Source organism: Arvicanthis niloticus, chromosome 1 (genome assembly GCF_011762505.2).
Source record: "Arvicanthis niloticus isolate mArvNil1 chromosome 1, mArvNil1.pat.X, whole genome shotgun sequence".
Classification (NCBI taxonomy): domain Eukaryota; kingdom Metazoa; phylum Chordata; class Mammalia; order Rodentia; family Muridae; genus Arvicanthis; species Arvicanthis niloticus.
In genome coordinates, this window is record NC_047658.1 from 38,666,348 (window position 1) to 38,681,918 (window position 15,571).

Consider the following 15,571-nt stretch of genomic DNA (forward strand, 5'->3'; position numbering starts at 1 on the left):
CCGCTCCCCCTCCTTCCTTAGCCACATGGACAAAATGGCTCTAGAAGCCTGCCCACCAGGTACATAACCTTCCATTAGTATACTGCCAGAGCCTGGATAGGAATCTCCTGTGGCTCTCTATCATTTAAAGCAGGACTTCACACACTGTGGCGTACTCAGATTTGCCTGCATCTTGTAAGAGATCACAGCTCATCCTCCATACAGAGCCAGCGACTGGACCATGGACGGAGGGCCCAAGGACTTGTGACTCCACATAGGATGCTTGCACTTGGGTTGTCTTTGTAATTGCAGTAAAATAGACTCAGTATAAACGTCACCATCTTCACTTATTTTTTAAGTGTTCTGATGTGGACTTTATCCCCACAAAAGTCATACGATGAAGTTGCAAGTGGAACTGCCGAGTGTCATGGTATATGGAGATGTGGTGAATGGGGTGATTAGGTTTAGATGAGGAGCCTCCATGACTGATTAGTGTCTTCATAGAGAGAAAGAGTCTGAGGCAGGAGGATGACTGCAGGTTCAGGGCCAGGCTGGCTTATATAGTGTGTACCAGGCTAGTTAAGGTGACATAGCAAGACTAACAACCAAGATTGTGCCAAGCTGCCTTTTAGATAGTTATATTTATACTTACAGGTTAGTGCTATCCCAGTCTGAGCATCTGTCTGCAGTGGAAACTGGTTAATGCTGACCAGTCACTGGGCCAAGAGCTGAGAATAAGGGACTGTTGCGTCTTTGTCTTAGGGTTTTACTGCTATGAAGAGACACCGTGAGCAAGGCAAGTCTTATAAAGACAACATTTAATTGGGGCTGGCTTACAGGTTCAGAGGTTCTGTCCATTATCATCAAGACGGGGAACATGGCAGCATCCAGGCAGGCATGGTGCAGGAGGAGCTGAGAGTTCTACATCTTCATCTGAGGGCTACTAGCAGAATACTGGCTTTCAGGCAGCTAGGATGAGGGTCTTAAAAAACACACCCACAGTGACACATCCACTCCAATAGGGCCACAGCTTCTAATAGGGCCAGGGAACATTTCAGAAGAGTGATCATAAAGTATGTAAGTGGTAGGGGACGGGCGGGGTGCCATGAAATGCTACCTTTGGATGATGTATGGTACCCAGGCTATGGGGCTAAGGGGCTCAAAGAGCACGTCTCAGCTGTTGGTACTGGTGAAAGGATTGGTGCACAGCTTGTGGCTTGAGCAGCTACTAGAGTTTGGATTCCAACAGTATCCTTTGCACCTAGTTCTGGTTCCGTCCAGTCTGTTCCCAGGAGCTGAACAGCTGGATCATGAGGTACTGATATGTTTATTATCTGAGGCAAAACTGCATGGCAGCTGTCAGTGTGGAAGGACGCTCCGGTTCCTGCACTTGTGTACCAAGAAGCTATACTTGGGTGTCTCCCTTCTCCCTGGCCTTTTACTCTTTTAAGTGAACTTGGAATCACACTGGTTATGAGTCCAAGCAGCTTGAGATGCATTTCTACTTGAGACAGGTTCTCAACATGGCCCAGGAATTCATGACCCCGCTGTGTCGGCCTCCTGGATGCTGCTAGTGTTACAGGTGTGCATTGCCACACTGCTTTTTCGTGCTTAGTAATAATTATCCTGTAAGTGTGGGGTGCTGTCTTAGTCAAAGGTCTACTGCTGTGAAGAGACGCCATGACCATTGCCACTCTTATAAAGGAAAACAGTTATTGGGACTGGCTTACAGTTCAAAAGTCTAGTCCATTATCATCATAGTAGGAAACATGGTGGCATGCAGGTAGACATGGCGCTGGACTGGTAGCCATCAGGAAGATAGTGACACTGGGCTTGGCTTCAGAATCTGAACTGTCAAAGTCCACCCTCAGTGACATACTTCCTTCAACAAGGCCACACTTCCTAAAGCACCACTCCCTGTGAGCCTGTAGGGGGCCATTTTCATGCAAACCACCATGTGCTGTGTTGTAATTTTGATATGTTTTATTAATTAATTAATTAATTAATTAATTTGCATCCTTTTAAAATTGGATCTTTTCTTTATTTACATTTCAAATACTTTCCCTTATTCACATCCTTAATGCTGCTCCCACTTCTGGCCCCTCTTTCACAGAGTCCCTTCCCTTCTCCCTTCCTCCCCTTGATTTGTTTTGTTATCGATCAGATAGTAAACATTTTGTGCCGACCTTATTGGTGGTTTACACATCTTTGGAGAGCCATCTCTTCGTTCTTTGCCCACTCTTAAACAGGGGTTTGTTACTGTTTGTCACTTCCATCTAGGAGTGATTGCTTATGTTTGAGATAAGGCCTTGCTATGTGGTCTATGTTGGCAATCCCTCTGCCTCATCCACAAATGATGTTGATGGAAGGCATTGTGAGAAGCTTGGAGAACGAGTTCCTCCCAAGGGACCCTGGCCCACTCCCCATCTCAGCTCAGCTACTTCCAGCATGGGTTTCCTGTCTGGGCAAGTTTATTCTTTTTTACATTTATTTAGCCCATGTGTTGAGGGTGGGATGGCATATGCCTGTGTAGGTGAAAAGATAGCTTACAAGAGTCTGTTCTCTCCTTCTACTATGTGGGTTTTGGGGATCAAACTCAGGCCCTCAAGTTTGGTCACAAGCTCCTTTATTCACTGAGCCATGTCCATAAGCCCTGTTCTAGGCTTTTTGTATAGCCTGGGCTAATACAGCAGACTCTCAGTCTCCAGAAATAACTCTGCTGGGACTCTGCCATCTTAGTGCCTTGAGCTTTCTGGCCCAGGCTTGCTCAAAGGTCGTTCTCCTATCACCTGGAACCAGTGGTCAGCTCAAGGAATAGGCATGTCATTGAGTGTGTAAGCCCATCAGGAGTGGGTCAGAGAGATGCCTCTGCTTGGCTTGACAAACTAGCCTGATGTAAGCATGGGCTACTGCTAGTCTTCTGCCATGACAGCAAAGTCCATCTGGCAGAAAGAAATGGAAGGTTAACACCCAGGTAAAAGGCAAGTCAAGATAAGGAGTGTAAAGAGAGAATGGTGCCGTCACTTGTGTCCCTGGATCCAGCCATACCTGAAACCAGACAGCCCTGGGAAGAAAGCTAAGAGTGCTGCTCTTTCTCCTCTCCTCCCTGCACCTCCTCATTTCAAGCACTGGTTTGAATCAGTTTCTGCCACTGGCAACAGAGAACACTGTGACTAATGCAGTCTTTCTCCTTAGTTCTCTATCTGTCCCCCATGTGGTCATCTTCCTGCCCTTCCGCTTTGAACCCCATCAGTTCCTACTTCTCTCTCGTGTCTGATTGGAGAATGGTGGCACCCTCTAGGGACACAGTAGGCAGAGTTAGGGAGACTGTTTCCACATGTCCTCGTTCTCATAGCTCCTGCTTTGGACCTGGATCTGCAACTTGGGTGGTAGGTGAGTTTAAGAGAACAGGCATCCTTTGCTAGTTGGTCAGAGGGACAGCCAGGAGCTCCTTTCCTGCCCAGGTCCCCAGAGCAGCCTCAGCATCCTCTTCCACCCACACCCTCAGGCAGTTGAGGCTGAGGCTAAGCAGGCAGGTGAAGGAATACTTGATCCCCAGGGGCTTCCAGAGGGGAAGCGGGAAAGGTGAGTAACCAGGGACAGTTGACCTGGTATCTTGGTAGTCTGGTGTGGCTCTTTTCTTTTGCAGCTGTGTTCTCCCTAGAGGGGTTTCACCCCCGCCTCAGGAAGAGGAAGCCGCCTCCAGGTGTCATAGAGGGCCAAAGGGTCCCGTGGGAGCCACTGGTGTGGGTGAGTCAGACGGGTTGGGGGTGGGGTTGTGCTGTGTCTTTGAAGGGAACCATGCTTGAAGGAATGGCTCTACTATGAACTAAAAAGAGGCAGGGAAGAGGGGTGGAAGTCTTCCTCAGGGTCCACAAGGCTGGTCCTTGTGTGCAGGTCAGAGTGTAGGCACAGCGGCCCAGTTTGCAAGTGAGGAGGAGGCGTGTAAAGCACCTGGATGTTTCCATGCTCCGCCTGGCCTCGGACTTGAGGTGTTCTTGCCTCTGCCTCCCAAGCACAGGCATTTGCATGCCCAAACCACCATGCCTGGCAGAGTGCCCACGGTTCTATAGTCTTCACGGGCTAAACTGGGGGCTTTGCCAAAGAACTGGGGAACAGGAGGGAAGACTTGCTTTGCTTGTTCTTGGTCAATGGCATGATTTCACTTTTTAAAATCTGGTATTGGAGTACAGAGACGGCTCAGTGAGCAGGAGTGGATGCTATGTCAGCACCAGGATCTGAATAAAAATCCAGATCTGACTGCTTTGTGGGGCAGGCACAGGGGGGATGGGTGAGGCTTGCTGGACACCAGTCACTCTATACATTAGTAATAGACACTGACTCAGAAGAACGAGACACATGATTGAATTTGATGGCCTCCTCTGGCAGCTGTGAACACACACATGCACAGACACAGATACACCCATACACACACATGCACATACACACAGAGGAACACAGACACATACATACACAGACCCCACAGACACAGAAATACACACAGACACACAGACACAGACAGACATACACACAGACGCAGACAGACATACACACAGACACAGACAGACATACACACAGACACAGACAGACAGACACACACACACACACACACACACACACACACACACACACAGAGTTGTTGGGGCTGGAGAGATGGCTCAGCAGTTAAAAACACTTGGGTTCCCAGCACCTATATGGTGGCTCACAACTACCTGTAACTCCTTTTTCAGGGGGATATAACATCTTTTGGCCTCTGAGCACTGTGAACACATATGGTGCACATACATACATGCATAGATGCATATATGCAAATTCTCATGGATATAATAATTAAAATAAATATTTAAAAACTGGGTGAGTGTGTGTGAGAGAGTATACTTATGTTCGTGTATGTGTACATGTGTGAAGGCCAGAAGAGGAGGCCACAAGTGTCCTCTCTCACCTCCCCTTGTTCCCTTGAGACAGGGTTTCTTACTAAACCAGGACCTAGGCTGACAGCCAGAAAACTCAGTCCTTCTGTGTCCACTCCCTCCATGGTGTTGGGGCTGTAGGTGTTCACAAAGCTATGTTCAGCTTTTTCTGTGGCTGCTGGGCTCTGGGCTCAGTTTCCTTGCTTGCACAGTGAATGCTCTTTACCCAAGGACCCATCTCGGCACAAGCCTGTCACTTACATTTTAAGAACTATCTGGAACACAGTAGGGTGGGTAGCCATGTATCCATCCTCCTTCCTATCCTAACTTCTTTCTTTTCTTTTCTTTTTTGATTCATCTCCCTCCCTCCCCCTCTTCATTCCCCCTCCATTCCTTCCCTCTCCTTTTGTCCCTCCCTCCCTCCTTCCTCCTCCCATTTTTGGGCATGATGTCATTTCCAGGTTAAGCTTAGGTAGTCTGATGAATCCATGGGTGGACAACCTTAACTAGTACTTTTTCCTTCCATCCTATTATTTCTTCAAACTATATTATCAGAAGTGGTAGTTAAAGAACTTAAAGAAGAGGGATACTTTTAGCGATGGTTTTTTTTTTTTTTTTTTAAAGGTAGTTGGTAAATTTCTTTCCACAGATCCAGAGAGTTGATTCGAAGACCCCAGAATAAATATTGTGTGCTGCTTTAAGATCGAGCAGGGCTTCAGAACGCGCCAGGATGTCTCTTCAGCTTTTGGAAGGCTCCAGTGTCAGTGTTTCTGGAAGGTTCTAATCAGCAGCTCTATTTTTGTGGGTGGCTGGCGAGGCAGGAAGGCTCTGTGGCTGGGTGGCTGATAAGGTTATCTGGGGACTGTTTCTGGCAGTTCAAGTGCCTGTTGTACAACTTGGGGCTGGGGAAGTCAGAGGGCTGGGCAGGGCGGGGACTTCGCTGTCTCAGAGCTTGCCTTTCTGCGAGGGAGGAATAGAACTAAAGGTTCCACTGTCCAGAGGCCCCTCATCTCCACCAACCCAAGGCTCCCGCTTTAGACTATAGGGTGTAGGTAGGAATGGCTGTAGCATGACTATGACATAGCCCAAGGGGTGTCCTAGGTGGATATCTCAGTGCAGCCCAGCTGGACCCACCAGGAGCCAGTGGGGAGAGGAGATCTGGGTTCATCCTGGACAAGAGACTGGCAGTGGAGTTAGATTACAACCTATAGACGGGCAGGGCAGGCACCCCACCCACCATTCAATCAGTGTGCACCCTGGACAGACAGGGCTCAGGGAAGAGAGCAAGCTGCCCTACAATGTGTGCCCTCAGGCCCATACATGGCTTCAGACAGAGGCAGCCAACCCTGTGGAGGCTGCTTCTGGAATCCACCCAGAGGAAGTCCACTACCTCCTGCCTTGGACTTGACCAGGGGTAGTTTCACTTCCTCTGGGGTGGGAGAGTGTGTGGGGACCCAAGATGAGAAAAGCCTGTGCCTGAACCTTCAGAACAGAGAGACTAGGCCCAGGGAGGGGTGGAGCTGGGGTGTCAGAGATCAGGCTTTGGGGCTTCTCGAGTGGGCCTGACAGTGCACTGTGTATGTCTGAGCTACGTGGTAGAGACTACTCCATTCGAGCTCAAAAAATGAGTAGAGGAATTCCGGGCCAGCAAGATGGTTCAGTGGGTCAAGCCTGATGGGCTCAGTTTGGTCCTTAGGCCCACCAGGTGGAAGGAGAGAGACTAGTCCTGAGAGCTGTCCTCTAACTTCCACACACACACACTGAAGTATGTATGCACACATCCACCGGCCTCTCCCAAATAAATTTAAAAATAACAGTAAAGGGGTTCTCCATCTCCGTGTCCTCTCTGTTCCCATGGGGCCATGTGCCTCTCTCTCAGCACCTCCCACCTTGATTGTCAGGCACACCTGACTTTTCCAGCCAGGTCCTCCTTCTCTGTCCCACCACTTCACAATGTTCCTCTCTTTCTTAACCCTCCTCAGCTTGCTGGCTCCCTCAGGCTGGCAGCCGTCACCCCTTCACATCACACAGTCAAAAGACAGCCCCTCCCTCACCATCACCACATCTCCTTTCCGGGAAGGAAGGAAGAAGAGGAATGAGAGGGAGACGGGAACAAAGGCAGTCTTTTTTCCAGCAAAGCACTGAGCCTGTATTTAGACCGGAGTCTCTCCTCAGAGCCTTTCACCTGTATTTCATTGGTTGGGAGAGGGCCATGGGGTTTCTAATTGAGAAATGAGAATTGTAGACAGGCACATTTTACTTCCTTCCCCACGGGGCTTCCTTCAGAATGAAAGGAAGAGGCCCTGGATGGCTGTGGGCAGTCTGCCACACAGTCCACCCCCTTGTGAGTCAGCACTCGCCCAGCCTGGTCTCTAATGTGCAGAGAAGGCAAGCAGTCAGGCTGCTTCTGCCGCCCCAGGCAGGCTATGTGGCAGGCCCCACCCACAGAGGTCAGCTGTGTGCTCCAACATCCTAGGTCAGAGGTAAAAAGTGAAATAGTAGCCTCCGCAAAGGCAGGAAGAGAGGACAGGAGGGCAGTATGCGCAGTGCCTGTGGCTGAAGGCTGGCCAGCAAGGAACAGCTCCAGAGCAGCTCCCAGGGACTGCCCAGCTCCTGGAGGATCCATGCAGCCTTTACTGGCCATGTGGAATTGGTTCCTGCCTTCTAGTAGTTCTTCTTTGGTCATCCCCCCCACCCCCCTTCCCACTTTCTCTTTCTCTCTGTATTGCAGATAGAACTCAGTGTGGCTCTATAACTCCTTAGGCAAGGGCTCTCGCGCACTGAGCTACACCCCTAGTTCCACTTGTGCGGTGCCTTATTTTCTGTGATTAACTATGTGGTGTAGGCCCTCTGGGGGAGAGGGGGTCACACAGCTTCCTGTTGGTGTGAGTTTGGGATCCTTTGGGAGTGTGATGGTCACTTTAAATATCAGCTGACCTAGTTTGGAAATGCATTAATAAAAGATGTGTTTGGTTTTGCCTCTCCACCCCCCCCCCACATACCTTTTAAGAGTGACCACAGGTAGCCTTTTCCAGCCTAAGGCTCACACACAAGGTCTTCCATTCCTCTGGCCCTAAGGTCTATCCCAACCAGGAATGGTTCTTGGTTAAGACAATGGATACTGTGTGTGTCAAGATGACTAAACAAAGCGAGTGCTTACTAAATGGAATTTGGGGAAAGATAAGAGTAGCAGACTCCAAAAGAAGTCTCAAGGTCCAGCATCAAACTCTACAGAATCACACAGAGGAGACACCTGACACTGTCATGTGCCACCAGGAGATTGTGTTTGCTTTCCAAGGCCCTGCTACCAGCACCAGCTCCCTGAGAGCTCAGAGGCTAACTTAAGTTTGGACACTTGTGTTCACTGAAGCCTTATCTCATACTGGCATCTAGTGAGGATGAATGGGACTGGTGGAGCCAGGTCACATGCTTGTGCCTATCTGCAAAGGATGCTGGGAAGGAGGTTTTATCAGTTCTGTCCCAGGGATACTGGACTTTACAAGGTGAGAGATGCTCCCAAAAAGGCTAGAATGGTCTAACAATCACCAAACATCTGGCTGGGACCCTCTGCCCTTCTTGGGTAAAAATCACAGATGGATGAATCGACACTCTGCTATGGCTGTTAGTGCCACACCCTGTAGTGCCTGAGGCTTAGGGGCTGAACTAGAGGCCCCAAGTGCTAGGTGCCTATTGTTCCAGGGTTTGGAAGCCAGGGTCTTGGGGCTTAGGGAAAAGGATTAGAAATATTGCTCTGCACTTGAACCATCCACACCCAGCACTTAGCTGTTGTAGTCTCGGCTTCTGACAATGCTGGGTATCAGCAGTGGATGGTGTCAACTAGTATTACAGGAAGGAACTGTGGCTGGAGTCAAGCTTTAGACATCCAAGGCGTGTTCAAGCAGTTGGACTGGCACACGGGCAATCTGACTGACTGCCTGACTGATAGTTTTACCTCAATTAGGGGAGAAAAAGTGTCCTGGTCCTCAACATCTTAGCTTATTGAAAGAAAAAGTAAACATTAAAAATGTTGCGGGTAGTAAAAGTCTAGAGTTGGCATGGCGTCTTCTCACAGTTCTGAACCATGCTTTACTATTAACTGAATCCCGGTGGAGAGAGATGTGTCATTGTGTCTATCTCAAACATATGGGCATTCATAAAGCCTGGCTGCTGTCCCACATGCTGCTCCTGCTTCCCCGCTGCTGCTTCCTCCTCCTCCCTCTCCTCCTCTTCCTTCTCCTTCTTCTCCTTCTCCTCTTCTTCTCCTTCTTCTTCTCCTCCTTCTCCTCCTTCTCTTCCTCCTCCTCCTCCTCTTCCTCCTCCTCCTCCTTCTTCTTCTCTTCCTCTTCTCTCTTTTCTTTCTTTCTTTCTTTCTTTCTTTCTTTCTTTCTTTCTTTCTTTCTTGTTTTTTTGAGACAGGGTTTCTCTGTGTAGCCCTGGCCATCCTGGAACTCACTCTGTAGACCATGTTGGCCTCGAATTCAGAAATCCGCCCAAGTCTGCCTCCCAAGTGCTAGGATTAAAGGCATGCGCCACCACTGCCCGGCGCTTCCCCACTTCTTTACTCCTCTCTAATTCTGTCCATCTTCTGTCCACACATCTAGCCAGATACCAGTAGTACCCTCTGATGGCCAAGTCCCTGGCAGGTCTTTGTGGTCCTGGGCTCCTGGAGGTATGTGCCCTGTTGGCCTTTTTGATGCTTTTCCCAGGCCTTCTACAAGACTGCTCTAATTTCCCCCACCCTCTTCCTCCTCCCAGGGTGACGTCTCCTCTGTCTTCTAAGCTTGCTCTTCCTCTTTCCACTCTTAAACTGGAAGCATCTGTGTACCTGGGCCATTCCATAGTGTGTTAGTTAGCTTTGTGTCATCAACCTGACACAAGCTAGAGTCATTTGAGAAGAGAAAAGGTCTCCATAAGATTAGCATATAGGCAAGTCCGTCAAGGACTTTTTTGATTAATTATTCCAACTCTCTGGGATCAATGCTGCCCCTGGGTCCTGTAAGAAAGCAGGCTGAACAAGCCAGTAAAGAACACTCTTCACGGCTCCTACCCCACTTCCTGCCACCAGGTTCCTGCCTTGAGTTCTTGTCCTTTCCTCCATGATGGACAACTATAAACTGAAATAATCCCCTTTGTATCCAGGTTGCTTTTGGTCATGGTGTTTATCACAGCAGAAGTAAAGTAACTAAGGCGGTTGGATAAATGTACGTCCTTGTGGCTAGCTCCAGGCAGCTACCTCCTCTGAATTCCTGATGTACTTATGCCACCCGATATCGGCATTTGGTCATTCCCACAGTCTCTAATTGCAGAAATCTCTCTTTCTCCTTTTTATTTTTAGTTATTTATTTTTTGTGCACATATACATATGTGTGTGCCTTTGTGTGGGGGCTGGAGATCCGTGTTGGTGTCTTCCCCCAGTCATGCTCCACATTTTTTTTTTTTTTCTGAGCCAGGGTCTCACTGGACCCAGAGCTCCCTGATTGTGTTAGACTGGCTGGCCAGCAAGCCCCAGCCCTCAGCAACACAGATGTTACAGATGTGCACTACTGTGTCCTGCTGTGTTCAGGGGTGTTGGGGGTTGGACTGAGGTCTTCATGCTTGTGTGGCAAGCACTCTATGGACAGAGCTTTCTCCTCAGACCTCTAAATCTCTCTCCTTAGCACGGCCACCCACAACCCGTGCACCGCAGACCCACCCACAGCATGGGCCACTATTTTCAAGCCAGCAGTTTATGATTGGCTGAGTTCTTTCCTTCCCATCCTGTGGGCAGGCCAGCAGCGAGCAGCATTGGTATCTACCGTCTAGCACAATTCAGCTCTGCCACGTCCTCCCGTTTCTATTACCACCACTCCCAGCCACAGAGCTGTCTGTGTTCGTCTGGGTAGTCCCCAAGGCCTCCTGCCAGGTCTCTGTTTCCACCTTCATTCCCCTAAGAGCCATAGAAAACTGCTATCGCTTAGGCAAACAACTCAGAGCATGTGGCTCCTTTGCTCCAAGTCTCCCGCTCGTTTAACTGAAGAGAAAACCTACTTTTGCTTACCAGCCATCCTCTCCCAGCTTCCTCACTGTGATCCACTAGCAAGTTAGCTTCTCTGCTGCCTCAGGCCATTTAAATACACCATGCCTCCTCTGAGTTTCATGGATTTTCTTTTTCTCTATTTGTAGGAGGGTGGTGGAGTTTGAACTCAGGTCCTCATTGTTGCATGACAAGCATTTTAGCAACTAAGTCACCTTCTCAGTTTCAGTGTCACACTATCACAGAAACCTGTTCTCACGGCACTTGGATATTTACTCAGTCTATACACAGTTTGTCCATTTCCTTATCTGCTCCCCAACCTCGGTATCAGGCTATGCCTGTAAGTTTGATGCCTAGTGACAGGAAGAGCAAACACTCCAGGCAGAACTGTTTGAATGACTTCACAGTCTCTCCCAAATGGAGCCCTGCACCTGGTGCTCTGAAAACTCCATTGACTTATTCTACCTGAATTCTTGAGCAGATGTTGCCTGTGGGGTGTGTTTTCAGAGGGCAGAAGTGAGTGTGCAAACCCCATGGCCCACTCAGCTCTCAAGCTGTGTTTACAGCAAATTGATCTGGTTTTAAACTTTAAATAACCAGCTGTGAAATGCAGCCAACCAGCTCACCCTCGGGTGTGCTTGAGCCCAGCCTATTGCCAGCAGGAATCAATCTCTATAGCCGGCCAATCGTATGATTGTGAAAGGCAGTTCCCTGGAGATTTTAGGCCTCCAGGCTATCTGGTGTGTTGATGTGTGTCATGAAGACTCTCTGAAGGACAGGTGAAGTGTCGGGGAAGCTGATCTTCCTGCCAGGTCAAAGGTGGCTTGATTTATTATTGTATGTTTCTCTCACAGTCCTTTCCCTCAGTACAAGCTGGAGCCTGAGTTCAAGATGGCTTTGTTCAGGCTTGTCAAGCTATAGAAATGATCCTGTGCACCTCACATCCTAGTTTACACATTCAGAGTGGAAAGGAGCCCTACTCACATTCCAAACTCTACATGTAGTATTTATTAGGCACCACCTGTATGCCAACCCTGCCACCCAGTCATTTACATCCTTGTCAACTCTGTAAGCCAGTATGTATACATTTTATATATGAGGTACCTACAGCTGAGCCTTTGAGCAAGACACAGCTCCTTCTATCTCCTCTCAAGAGAAGATGGAGCTGGAGTGACTTCTTCAGGCTCCTGTGCAGGTGAGCTCATGTCTTAGGGATTCCTGGCTTGGTTCTTGTTATAGGGTGGAGACTTGACAACATGAGACCTGGAGCCCCAGAGTGAGTCACTGGCCTGGGCTACACATTGCTAGAATGGTTTGATCAGAGTGAGTCTTGAGTGGGGGTGTCTCTTGGCCACCACAGCTTCCTTCTGGAAGTTGGAGAACAAACCCAGCATTTGGACTGACAGTTGTGAGGGTTGGTCTTTGCTGAGGAATTGTTTAGGTCTGTTAAAAAGCTACCCTGTATATTGAAGGGGATATTTTCAGAAATTATTGCCATGTAGGATAGTCTATTTGTTATGTTCCTCTGGAGACCCTCCCCCCCCGGCCCCAGCCTCAGCACACCCAGGAAAATAGTCTTAGAGGAAGAGGTTACTGTGTCTTCAGGGTATTCAAGCCACATCTGTCAGGATACTCATGCCGCACTACCAAGTGTTGCTTTGCCAATTGCTTTCCTATTGAAGTGAGTGGCTATGGCTCACTTGGTTTTGTACCTGTAGTGTCTGGAAAGCAGAAAAGTCAGAGACCAAGTGATTGAGTAAATAGGTAGATGGGTGGATAGTAGGTGGGTATTAGGATGTTTAGATGGGCAGATAAATGGGTAGACAGTGAATGGATGGGTGGGCAAATGGATAGAAGGATGGGTAGAAAGGTGGAAGGTGGATAGGGTCATGGGATCACAGATAGATGGATGATGGTTGAATACATAGATAAATGGATCAGTAAATGGAGCATAGCCCTCAGTCCCAGCAGACACTCCACTCTCACATAGATCAGCCACACTTGTGTGACTCATCCCCATTTGTAGTGAGCGTGTAACAACTCCTCCCTAACTCATCTTTGGCTACGTTGGCCCATGTTTGAGAGCTGTCCTGCTTACTCGTATGTTGACTTGACACAAGCTAGAGTTATTTGGGAAGAGGGACTCTCAGTTGAGAAAATGCCTTCTTAACATTTGCCATTAGGCAAATGTGTAGTGCATTTTCTTAATTAGAGATTGATGTGGGAACCTACTGGGGGTAGTGCCACGCTCGGGCAAGTGGTCCTGGCATATATAAAAGAGCAAGCTGAGTGAGCCTGGAGCAAGCCTGTAAGCAACATTCTCCCATGGCCTCTACTTCAGTTTATGCCTCCAGGTCGCTGCCTTGAGTTCATGCTCTGACTTCTCTGGATGTCAGACTACAAGCTGTAAGGTTAAAAAGAAACCTTTTCTTGTTCAAATTTCTTTAGGTCATAGTATTTTATCACAGTGATAGAATCCCCAACTAAGACAGACACCAGTTGTTCTGCTATTTTTCCTGAGGAGACATAAACAAATATCTGTTCACCCCAGATAGGGCATCAGTGACTAACCAAAGAAATGACCTCACCAATTCCTACTTAGTGAACCAGTAAATTTATTACAGAAATATGTGAGACTAAACACAGCTGTGTCGCTGAAAAGCCACCTCAGCCCAGGTGACAGGAAGCTCATGAAAGCTACATCTCTAGATCCCTTTGCACACATTTCAGGAAGCTCCACCCATCAGTCTCCTCTCACCAGCAATTGTCACTGCTTGTGAAATCTTAGGGAGGTGCCTTGTGATTCTTGTAAGGTTTGGGAACTTCCCAAACCTTATAAATTTCATTTATATCTTGAGCCTTGTAAATGTCAATTTTTTTCCTGAGTCTTATGAGCTTCCCTCCTTCCTCTAGGAGGAAATATTTCAATTAAGAGGAAGTAACTATACACATAGAAATTGGTGGTTGGGTAAATGGAAACTGGTAGATAGGTGTTGTGGTGGACTGAATAGAAATGGCCCCCATAGACTCATATATTTAAATGCTTGGTCATTAGGGAGTGGCACTTCTTGACAGGGATTAGGAGGCGTGGCCTTGTTGTGTCACTGGTGATAGACTTTGGGGTTTCATATGCTCAACCCAGGTCCAATCTCAATCTCTCTCTCTCTCTCTCTCTCTCTCTCTCTCTCTCTCTCTCTCTCTCCATCTCTCCATGCTGCCTACCTATCTTGATGTAGAACTCTCAGCTTCTTTTCCAGAACCATATCTGCCTGCATGATACCATGCTCTCCACCATGAGGATAAAGGACTAAACCTCTGAAACTGTAAGCCATTTCTTTAAATGTTTTCTTTTATAAGAGTTGCTGTGGTCATGGTGTCTCTTCATAGCAATGAAACCCTAATTAAGGCAGGTGCATTATAAAAGAAGGCATTTGATTGTGGGCTTACAGTTCAGAGGGTGAGTCCATGACCATGTGGTGGGGAGCACAGCAGGAGTGAGGCAGACATGGCTCTAGAGCAGTATTTGAGAACTTGTATCTTATCCACAAACAGGAGACAGAGAGGGACACTGGGCCTGGCATGGACTTTTGAAACCTCAAAGACCACTCCAGGAAACACAAAAGGACCACATCGACTCTAACAATTCCATACCTCCGCCAAGAAGGCCACACCTCCTAAACCTTCTTAAACAGTCCACAAACTAGGTACCAAACATCAAATATATGAACCTAGGGAAACATTCCCATTCAAATCACCACATTCTATAAGGCTTATAGCCATATTATAATACAAATTCATTTAACCCAAGTCCTCGTTGTCTTTCACAGTCTCAACACAGTCTCTTCTGAGACTCAAGGCAATCTCTTAACTGTAACTCCCTGTAAAATAAAAAAGCGAATTACATACTTCAGCATATAATGGCACAGAATATATACTACTATTCTAAAGGGGAGGAAAGAGAGCACAGTGAGGAAATACTGGACCAAGTGAGACTGAAACCAGCAGGGGAAACTCCAAATCCTGAACTCTTTGTCTGATGTCAAAGAGCTCAGATGGCTCTACAGATCTCTTATTCCTTCCAGCTTTGTTGACTACAAAATGCCCCTCCCAACCCGGGCTGTTTCTACTTCCTCAGCAGACATTCCACGGCTCTTTTGGTTTTTCTTTAGAAAGAAAAGCCAAAGACTTTTTCTTTCACAAGTTGCAGTATTAGCTGGGTGGAGTTTGACCCTGAGACCACCATTTCCTTTATTCTGTTTAGCATTATGTCTTTCTTTAAACTTTGCGTGTTCTTGAGCACAGACTCGGCTTCAACACTACATTGTCTAGTGCTCTTTTTCTCCTCAAATTCTGCATTTTGTATTTCCTTTTGTCCCATCTCCTTTTTAAGATTATAGCTCTGCATGGAGTGATCACTAATAACCATGTGGCACAGTCAACAAACACTAGATCATCTTGAAATCTCCTCTGCCAATGCCATTAATCCAAAACTCTTCAGTTTAGCCTCAGGCAAATCCTAAGTTCAAGGACAAAAAGCAGCCATATTCTTTGCCAAAAGATCATAAGAATGGTCTATATCTCAGATGATAATATTATTCCCCTCTGAGACCTCTTGAGCTGAGCCCACAGTCCACACTACTCCCAGCAGCAGCATCTTCCAATGTTGCTT

General features: G+C 47.7%; 1 long non-coding RNA gene across 2 annotated transcripts in view; it reads left to right on the forward strand.

The window, feature by feature from the left end:
• The first annotated feature begins 3,258 nt into the window (after positions 1–3,258).
• The window catches only part of LOC143442609 (uncharacterized), a 48,518-nt gene continuing 36,205 nt past the window's right edge, over positions 3,259–15,571 (forward strand). For both annotated transcript variants that reach the window (XR_013110913.1, XR_013110912.1), the window contains exons 1-2: positions 3,259–3,372; positions 3,629–3,729. This is a non-coding gene — a long non-coding RNA (uncharacterized LOC143442609). The remainder of the gene's footprint in view (positions 3,373–3,628; positions 3,730–15,571) is intronic.